The sequence below is a fragment of the Felis catus genome, chromosome B2 (genome assembly GCF_018350175.1).
Source record: "Felis catus isolate Fca126 chromosome B2, F.catus_Fca126_mat1.0, whole genome shotgun sequence".
In the NCBI taxonomy this organism is placed as follows: Eukaryota; Metazoa; Chordata; class Mammalia; order Carnivora; family Felidae; genus Felis; species Felis catus.
In genome coordinates, this window is record NC_058372.1 from 82,020,881 (window position 1) to 82,031,765 (window position 10,885).

The following is a 10,885-nucleotide window of genomic DNA, read 5'->3' on the forward strand; positions in this document are numbered from 1 at the left end:
TGTATATATATAATGGAATATTACTCATCCATCAAAAAACTGAAATCTTGCCATTTGCAATGACATGAATGGAGCTAGAGTGTATTATGCTAAGTGATATAAGTGAGAAAGACAAATACCATATGATTTCACTCATACGTGGAATTTAAGAAATGAAACAGATAAATATGGTGGGAGGAAGTGATAAGCAAACCATAAAACAGAGTCTTAGCTATAGAGAACAGAGGATTGCTGGAGATGAGCTGAGTGGGGGGGATGGGCTAAATAGGTGATGGACATGAAGGAAGGCACATGTTATGATGATCACTGGGTGTTACATGTAAGTGAAAAATCACTAAATTCTATTCCTGAAACCAATATTACATTATATGTTAGCTAACTAGAATTCAAATAAGAATTTGAAAAAAAATTGTTCCCTAACAAAAATAAAACTAAAGCTGAGCTCTCAAAAAACATAAATAAAAAAAATACAAAAGAAATAGTGATAGATAAAAGCAAAATATATAAACACCCTGCTAAATAGCTCAAAGTTGTGTTTAAATTATAAAGACCCATGATGCCATTGCTTGGAAATTATGTAGTTTTAAGAAGTAATGCAGATGGGAAGCGGGACATATTATCTGTGTTTTAATATCAGTATCTCACATATTTAAACTTTAATAATAAATGTCCTGAAAGCATGAGTATATATTATGTAGCATTGAAAAAACTGTGAAGAAATAGTTTTCAAATGTTCTCTTACCATTGCTCTTTCTTAAAAGAAAAATGTCTTACATTCCCAATACATAAAATAGTTATAAGAGGTGCTCCTGTATTTGATGGTTTCCCTTGATACTGACCTGTGGGGCAACTCTGAGAATTCCTAAGTCGAAAGGGGCAGAGTATGAAAACAACTGTTGTGAAGAATGCGCTGTGTGGGGTCAAGATGCTTGAGACTTTTCAATAGGAAAGGTTGAGAGGAAGAAATTAAGCAGGTAGCTGGTGGCAGGTCCTCATACTGAAATAAAACAAAATGAAAGAGCTGATGTAGAGTAGCAGAGTGGCACTGAAATGGACCACAGGATAGGCCCAGGCCTGGGAAAAGCTTGCAAGGAGACCTTTGCAGCAGACACAGACAATGAACCAAAACAAGACAAAACATTCCAGATATTCAAACAGGTAAAGCACAAATGATATTTTAGCAACAATGATTAGCATTAAATAAAATGAATGAAACTTTACCTCTTAACTGTAAGAAGAATGAACCATGAAACGCTCTCATCTTGGATTCAAATTCCATTGACATATACTCATTCAAAGTATATCTTGCACCTGTGGGCTGGGCTCTCTGGTTTTTGGTGGGGAGATGAAGAAATGAGACCATTGTCCTTCGGCAGGAATCTTTATTCCTCCTAGAAGAGGAGTGCACATATAAAGATCATGGCAAAGGGGAAGATGTCATCCAAGGGGAGCACAGAAACAGGGCTTCTAAAACTGATACGTGGGTCAAGGCAGACAGGATACTCTCCTAATAGAAAGGACACTTGAACTGGTTTAGCGATATACCAACAAGGGGCACTTTGACAAATTCGACTTCAGCAACACCAACAATGAAAGTAAATTAATACGTTCAATAAAGAAAAGCAAACTCACGTGTATGAACTTCTTAGTCCAGACACTGTAGTCTGCGGTTTCTTTCTGTTATTCCATTGAATGTAGTTGAATACAATTAGCAATGCACTATGACTTGGATACACTTAAAGTGATACTATTCTCACCCCAGATTAATAGGCACTGCTCAGAGGATTTCATCTGGTAACTAAAACTACCCATTAAGTTGTATCCTATCATCACTATTCTCCCAAAAGGAATTCTGTGGTCAGTCTTGAAAGTAATGACTTTTTCTCCACTACACATGGAGGAAAAACAGATGTATCAATTTAAAGTTTCATAATTTTCTGAATAATGTATAGAAATTATTTTCTCAGCTTGTACAGTCTCAAGATGATGATGAATGGTTCATGTCATGAAATGTATCTGTAAGATCAATATTCTTTTGACATTGATGTGTTTAAAAAGGACATTGAAACTCTTTAGGTGTGCAGGCCCCAGGGATTTCACTACTTTATAATCTAATTGAGAAAATACATATAATTATAATTACATATAAAAATAGGATTTAAACCCCAATTGTGTCATTTCTATTCTTAGGAGAAGAATCCATTTTTTGTATTTAAAAAATTGTATTTCCTTCTCTCCACCATCAAATTTCTTTGATGATTTTTGTTTAAATATCATTTTTTTTCTAATTCCACATAATTCATTAAGGCATTAATTATTATTATTACCAATATAAATAATGTAAAGTGACATTTTAAAAGATAGTGGCATTTAATCTTCTAAAATAGATTTATCATCTATTAGAGACAAAAGTACCATGTAAATGATGAAATAGACTTATTTCATTGATATAATTAATCTATTAGTGATGAGGTAACTAATCAACTTTACAAACTGAAAAATTAATGAACCATTATATGATCAGGATAATTTTACTGCATGTGGCATAAATGCACCTGGAACTACCTCTAGCAAACAAGAGTAATTTATTGGCTAATGTAACCAAGGTAAGGACAGAGTTGTAATGAGAGCTCAGGAGTGAAAGTATTATCCTTTTTAGTCTGCTCTTCTCTTAATGTTGACTTCTCCCATAATTGCTAGACACAGCATTAGTGGTAGTCTCCACCGTTAAAGTACCTCACATCTGAAGCTAAAGGGGAGATAAGAGTTCTTCCCTATTGTCCCACGTTCACAAATCTCAAGGGAAAGATCCTTACTGGTCTCGTCTGAGTCAGATGCTGACTCCAATAACAATAATCACCATGAACAGAGTATCAAAATCTGTAAGAAGATGGCAACTTCCTTTGGAATCATCTAGTTAATACTGGGGCAAGAAAATGGCTAGAATGAGTTGGTGGGAATGTGGTGCACATGTGGCGAATTGCTGCACAGGCAGACAAAACAACAGATGGTTTTTAACAACTATTTGTTTTGTCCTCCTACTTTCTAATTGGCGACCATTGTCCTAGAAGCATAATTGCACTTATCTTTCTTTTTTCTTTTTCTTTCTTCTTTTTTTTTTTGTTTTTCTTTCTTTCTTTTTTTTTTCAGCACAATAAAAGGGCTTCCACAATTTTAAGGCAGCAAACAGAATAGTTTAACTCATAGATATTGTCAAAGTTACACAGAGAGGAAATCTCAGGTTAATTTCAAAGGAACACTGTTCACTTGAATGGGACTTAAAAATACGTCCGAGACAACTAACTTTGTGGTGATGTCATAGGCTGAATGTTTGTGGCCCTCCCCGACCCCAAATTCATATGTTGAAGTGTAATGCCCAAAGTGATGGTATTTAGAGGTAGGGCCCTTGGAAGGTAATTATGTCATGAGGGTGGAGCCCTTATGCCTGAGATTAGTGCCCTTTTAAAGAAGAGACCAGAGAGCTATCTTGATTTTTTTTTTTTTTCCATCTTGTAAGGACACTGAAGTCAGCAGTCTGCAACCCAGGAGAGGGCTCTCACCATATAATCTGACCATGCTGGCACCAGAATCTCCTATTTCCCACCTTGAGAGGTGTGAGCAAATGTTTCTGTTGTTGATAAGCCACCTAGTTTACAGTATTTTGTGATAGCAACCCAAGCTGACTGAGACAGATGATAACTAAACTGATATCATGGAAAAATAATATGAAAATTTTACTGTCAGGAGTTTTTTTGTATGCTAAAAAATGTTAAAAAAATATAGTAGCTCAAAGAGAAATTCTATGATACAATGTAACAAAAATAAGTATAGTAATATAAGTAACTATATTACACTGAGGAAAGGTTCAGAAAATATTATCTTTCAATCCTTTTAAATACACAGATCTTTTTCTTTCCTAGTTTGAATATATGGTGGCTGTTTACTGTTCAACAATTAGCATTTTCCTTTTGTGCCTGTATTTTGTGAGCTAGATCTATGAGGCCCCAGGGATACAGATGGAGGTTTCTGCAAGTTGGGAACTAGCTACAAAAATCATAAAATAATTAACAAAGAAAGCAAAACATTCTTTCTTTAATCTCTTTGCTGTCATTTTGAAAAGCTCAGACCTGGCCATCATGCAAAAACATCAGATGCTATGGATCTATTCTATGAGAAAACGCCTTAGTTTTTAAGATTGGATATATACAAGAATTTAGATTTCCCAACAGAGAAGTCATATATTGGAGCATCACATAAGGTTACTTATTTCATTCCCAAACAAAATAAGTCACCATATTAGAGGGACTTTAGTGGAACCATGCTTAGGTATTTTGTGTCTTTGAGCTGTCAAAGAAAATTACCTCTGTCAATATATTTCATTCACTTTTGAAGTACTGATATATTTTCCACTATTTTAAAGCAAATCTTGAAGGAATTGGCAGCTATGTCACTTGCATTCTGCATGAAACTGGACAAAAATATAGGTGTCCCTCAGTGACGCCAGCTCCTAGCTTTCATCTATTTGTGTGCACATTGTTGCCATCAAAAAAGAATTTGCATTGTATGAGCCCCCTTTTGGAACCTGGAGAGAATGTCAGTGTCTTCAAAATGGAAAAAGCTTTATTGCCAGGGAAAGCTTCCACTGGAAGACAAATCTTGGTGTTCTAGGCACAGGTGGAGCACCTGTGATGCTTGGCAACACATCTGGCCTGGCTGCTTCCTTGAAGAAAGGGGCTCCACATGTCATAATGACTCACTGCCTTCTATACCGGCATGCGATGTCTAAGAGCCTCTGCCAGCAATTCTGGAAGAAACTTTGCCCACTGCCACAGAAAGATCAACTTTATCAGAGCCCAGAATTCAAAATCACTCATTTCAGCATGTTTTGTCAAGGGCTGAAAGAAGAATGTGTGCGTCTTTGCTACATGTTCCAAAAGCAAAACTTTTAAGTGCTTGATTGTTCTTTGGGAAATAGTTTTATCCTTTTTGCTTGTTTGTTTTGTTTTCTCTACTTCTCTTTTATTGATTTATTTACCATATTTTATGGAGGGGGACAGACAAAAGATAAAGTGCTATAAAGGAAAACCTACTCAGAACTACTTGACAAGGAGGAGTTGATCCATATCTTGGCTAAGGAAAAGATATATGTGACAATATGAATGAGGTAATTCATTCCAGACAGAGCCTTGACCTATCGGTGCTGCTAACAACAACACAAAACAAAACAAATATACAATCCCCATCCCTCCTTCAAACCACCACTGCAACAAATACAAACTATTGCATCCAGGCCACCCATCCTGAACCAAAGACTAGAATTAGGCAACTAGCCTAAATTTATAAATGCTGGGAAAATCATGTTTTTAGTCTGTACTGAGTGTGGTAGAGTCCTGGCAAATTCTCCATGTAAAGAGATCAACAGATCCCTGGAAAAATTAGAGAGTCCTCCCAAGGTTACTTTTCTCAAACAAACTCAAATATTGAAATCTGCATCAACAATCCTCTTCTTGTTGACAAAGAGCATTGCTGTGGCAGACTTTGAGCTCTATGACTTCAGGACAAAGAAATGTGCCATGCCAGGATTTCAAATCAGGAAGTCCCGGAGAATTCAGTTATTACTTGACAATACACCCTCGCCTGCAAAAGCCATATATGAAAACATTGATTCTACTCATATGTCTTTGTAAATGAGGTTATTAGCATATGGAGTCACTTAAACAAACTACTGAAAATATCAAACTTAGATGCCAAGGACAACATGAATGCCTCCAAATTAAGGACAATTCCATATTTTTTAAAGCTGAATGATATAGTCTTGTTGACATTTTCCTTGGGGCAGAATTTTTTACTTTTAATTTTTGTTAATGTTTATTTGTTTTTGAAAGAGAGAGTCAGAGACAGAGAGAGAGAGAGAGAGAGAGAGAGAGAGAGAGAGAGACTAGGAGCACGAGCAAGGGAGGGGCAGAGAGAGAGGGAGGCAGAATCTGAAACAGGCTCCAGGCTCTGAGCTGTCAGCATACAGCCCAACATGGGGCTTGAACTCACAAGTCGTGAGATCATGACCTAAGACAAATGTGGACACTTAACTGACTGAGCCACCCAGATGCCTCTAGAGTTTATTTGTTATATTTGCAAAATTTGGATCTTAAATTTTGGATGACTTAAAATTTTTAGTAAGTGTCCATTAATTATAAACACATGGAACCAAGAAAGACAGAAATCTTTGAAGATTACTTTCATGTTTTGTCTCTACAATTTTGTGATTGAATAGTCACATATAACAGTTACAAAGTTACAGTTCCCAAACTTAAGTAGGCAAATGAACACCAACCTGGACCACTCACTTTCTCCAGGAAGCTTTGTTTCTAGGTCTCCAGGGAGGCAATCTGAACTTCTTCACACATTGGATTTGTAACCCGGTCATGCCCTTTTCCTCTTGGTGGATGATGTTGATTTCTTCACAGAGAAGTTTCTTCAACTTCTATCACCAAACCTGTAAACTAATATGCATCTGTAAATCTACTCTTCCTCCTTTCTCTGCATTTATTGTGACTTTTGGTACAAATGGCTGGAATCCAGAGGGGGCAGTGCTCTAACTTCAACCAAGCTAATGATAACACTTACGAGATGGCAGATCATCCAGATATCAGTGTTCCTAAGAGCCTGGGTAGAGTTGAGTTATCCTACCAGTGTGATCTCTTCAAATTGGGACTGATATGGGAGAGAAAACTAAATTTCTTTTTCCTTCAAGTCATGATATTATAGAGTTCTTTTGTTACAGTAATTTAGCTTTTACTCTAATTAATTCACTAAGGTTCTGTCACTTTCTGTATGATCTCATGTATTGCAGTGGCTTTGCTTATTTTCAAATGTTACCAATTCTGGTATCAATCTCCACAGCCCAGAGCTGCATATCTAAATGCCCCATTGGATACTTGGATAAGCCATAGAAATTAAAATTCAATAAGCCCAAACCTTAATTGATCTCTTTTAACTCAAACTTTTCTTTCTCCACTGTAGTCCTTCTGAATGGGGGGTGCCATCAGCAACCCAGTGGCTTAGGATAGAAATCTTAGATTAACCTTCAACTTTTCTCTTTCTCATACCACTCACATACAAATAGTAAAATTATATCTACTTCCAAAAGTCTCATAAAACAAACCAGTTCTCTGTACACCCCTTGTCAAGAATATAGAACACTATTATATCTTCCTTGTGTTGCTACAACTGGCCTCTTACCACTTTCCCTCATTACAGTCTTGTCCCTCTCTAGTTCATTCTCCACAGTGCTTAAAGTAAGATTTCTACAAGGCAAATCGAACTCAAAATCGTGCAAAGACTCTCCAAAGTTCTTCAACAGAGTCAAGCTTTCTTAGTAGGGCTTACAAGGTCCTGCATAATCTGGCCCTTGATCACTTTTCCAATGTTATCTCTTGTTCCTGCATTCTTCATATGTCATATTCTAGCTACGTGAGCCTCTTGGAGTTCTGCAACTGCTCTCTCTTAAAATACAACTTCAAATAATCTCTTTCCTATGCTAAAAGCAAACTCCTCCTCCTCATCAAGTGGCTAATGACTACTTCTTCAGGTTTCAACTTAGAGGCAGATTCCACAAAAATCATTCTTAATTCTTTCAATCCTGGGCTCGATGCTCCTCCCATGTGAAAGAGTGTGCTGCCTTCACAGTAAATAGCGCCAGTCATATTGCATTATAATATCTCTTTACTGTTCCTCCTGTCACTGGAGGAGACAAAGTTTATCTTACCTATTCTGTATGCTCTATACTCTGCTACCCCCACGTCTATTAGTAGCACATAGTAGAAGTTCAACAATGACATAAAATAGGAATAAATTGTGCACATCCTTTTGCTTGAGTTTGTTTTAACACACTTTCTTGGGAAGAGTTCATAGCTTGTATTAACTTCTCAGAAAAGTCCATGGCTTCAAAACAATGATGAGGTGACTGGGTGGCTCAGCTGGTTAAGTGCTGACTTTGGTCCAGGTCATGATCTCACAGTGTGTGGGTTCAAGCCCTGCGTGGGGCTCTGTGCTGCTGACAGCTCAGAGCTTGGAGCCTGCTTTGGCTTCCGTGTCTCCCTCTCTCTCTGCTCCTCCCCTGCCCATGCTCTGTATCTGTCTCCCAAAAAATAATTAAATGTTAAAAAAAAAAGCATCCTTGCATGCCTGCAGTATGCTAACTGTTATAACATCGTAAGATACAGCCTTTCAAAAGTCTAACAGAGTATATAAAAATAACCTTTCCTCCATATATCTGTACAAATGGCCAATTCAAATAACCGCAGATCATTACTCCTTGACTTCAATACTGAAAAATATACAAATATCACTTCCTTAACACACATGGACATGCACACATGGATGGACACACACACAAACACACAATACACTTTTTGGAAATACCTTTTGTAGCAATGAACAAGGGAATTGCCATGAAAACTTCGAAGGCTTTCAAGAAACTATGGTTCAAAAACACAAGAGGAAAAAAGTTATGAAAATCAAAAATAGTTCAGTGGATTTGGTTCAGGGACAAAATCAAGATTGGGTTGGTTTACTTGGGCTTTAAACTTTTTGTTTGTTTGATTTATTTTTTGCAATAGACTCACAAGAAGTTGCAAAAATAGTACAGAGAGGTTCCATTTGCTCATCACCCAGCTTCTCCCAGTGGTAACATTTCACATAACTATACTGTATTATCAAAACCAAGATGAGTTACTTTTTATTAATTTTCTCAATAGAAAATATTCTGTTTCATAACTGAATCTCTTATTTTTACTATGTGAAACTATCTAAAATTTTATTAATTCAGTAATCATTTGCATTGTATTTATTGAGCATTTTCACGTGTATCAGAGACTATATTAAGTATTTCAAATTCCTAAAATGAATCCCATGGAGTAGATATTAATATTCCCCAGTATATAGATATCTAATGAAACTAAAGCACAGAGAGGTTGAGCAACTTGTTAAGGTCACACAGGCAGTAAGTATGAGGGCCAGGCTTAGGAATGTAGTTCTGCCTGACTTCACAGTCTGCGGGACTAAAGCACCACACATGAATGATGATCTGCTTCCAAAAACGCTTTCTGTCTTTGGAAGAGTTAAAGATTAATTGACCATCTCTCATTATGAATTAGATTAAACTGCCTATACGCTTGCTTGCATTCTTCTATAACAGATCTAAGATCTATGTCGCTTGAGTAAGAGAGGAAAATCAGGAAAGAAAGAAAAAAAGGAAGATTATGTTTTACCACACCCCGGTGGGTGGAGGGCCAGGAGGGAAAAGCAAAGGAAAGAAAGGGAGGCAGGTTGTTTCCAAGGCACCTATATGTGAGGTTCACCTAGGAAGACAGAAAAGTGGTAGGAAACTGAAGGATAACATCAGATATCTCAAAGTACTGCCCCAAACACGTTCTGAATCCAAGAAGAATTCAAGTCTTTTTATCATATCCTTGCAATACAGTCCCTCCCGGATCCGGACTCAAGACACTTTACAAGCACATTAATCTTTCATTCCAGATTTTATGGGTCAATTCTAACTCTGATTATTCCGGCCTCATAGGTTCTAGACATAAAACATAAATATCCTGAAAATTTCCGTATTATGTATTAGCTTGACAAAATTGTCAAATTATGTCTCAATTTTTCATACGAGATTATTTCATGGCAACTGTCACCCATGTCCTGGTCCAGACCAAACGCTTCCATGCTTTGTCCCTTCGGCCATCATAAGGTCAGATTATTTTGATTAATTTGGTATTTAAGCTAAACATAAAGATAGTTTTAACATCCCTTTTCTGTGATGATGCATTTTGAAATCCTATCACTTTCTATATTGCTTGGAGATTCAAACTGTTCCAAAGGTAGGATTTGCCTGTACTCTCGGATTTGACTGTAAACACCTTATCCTGTAAACATTTTTCTTTCAGAGTAGTTCATGGTGAGGAAAAATCCATCATTTCATTCTTAGCATAATTGGTAGTATACATCACAAGACAAATTCCTCCTTCCTCCTGTTATTGGCAGATGTCTTAATTAATCTTTCTTTCATATTAATGAAAGCCTCAACTGCAGGACTTCCCCAACTCTTAAAAAAAATCTTCAGTAAAGTTAATAACCTTAGAGAGTTTGCAAAGCTAGTATGGAATTTACAGAACAAAGCTGTGAAGAGCCACAGGCCTTCTCTAATAAAGACATCGCTTGTTTCTACTGTATGGTTTTGCTTACACAGCTTTATAGACGTTCTCTCTGTCTTGAGGGTACTAAGCCCATTCAAATGCCCTATTTTTCTTCTAATTGCTTTTCTGCCACTGGCTTGTTAGCAAGTCTCACCATCACACACACACACACACACACACGCACATGCACATACACACACACTCCCTTCCCCCACTACAGTATTTACCTCCATCCCATCAAGTTCATCTGCTTCAGGATGTAGGAAACACACTGCTCCTTAAAACTCCAGCAGAAATGTGCATATCTGAACTTTCCTGCTATGTTTATAAGCTCTGTCAGTTTCGCCTTCTCTTTTCTTTGTGTTCTGTGATATTCAGCACTTTCTGCAAAGAATGTAATGAAAAAAATAAGAAGATCAAAGAAGGTGCTTATCGCCAGCGACATGTCCAAACAGGCACTCTGGCCTTCTCTAATATGCTCATCTAATTTGCTCCTGAGCCCAGGCCTGGAAGAAAAGCATCTTGAGGAAGTTTTCTTCCATGGGCCGAGCCATCTGCTAATGCGGGGCTGTGCCAGTAATTTACAAGTAATGGTTTACAGCTGTGAACCCTGGCTTCTGAGCTGTTTTGGTCATTTAGTAATTACAACAGTTTCATTAACATTTAAAGGGAATAGTCTGCTCAATATC

The 10,885-nt window shown here is 37.1% G+C and overlaps 1 long non-coding RNA gene across 2 annotated transcripts; it reads right to left on the reverse strand.

Annotated features, from left to right (window-relative positions):
* Positions 1-424: 424 nt before the first annotated feature.
* Positions 425-10,670, reverse strand: LOC111560500. Of its 2 annotated transcripts, XR_002742367.2 has the most exons (5): positions 10,424-10,670; positions 8,422-8,477; positions 6,332-6,500; positions 1,222-1,391; positions 425-997 (listed from the first exon to the last, which is right to left on the reverse strand). It is a non-coding gene; the product is annotated as an uncharacterized LOC111560500 (long non-coding RNA). The 2 variants fall into 2 exon arrangements; XR_006598037.1 differs by lacking the exon at positions 8,422-8,477 and having other exon boundaries at positions 10,424-10,669.
* Between the last annotated feature and the right edge of the window lie 215 nt (positions 10,671-10,885).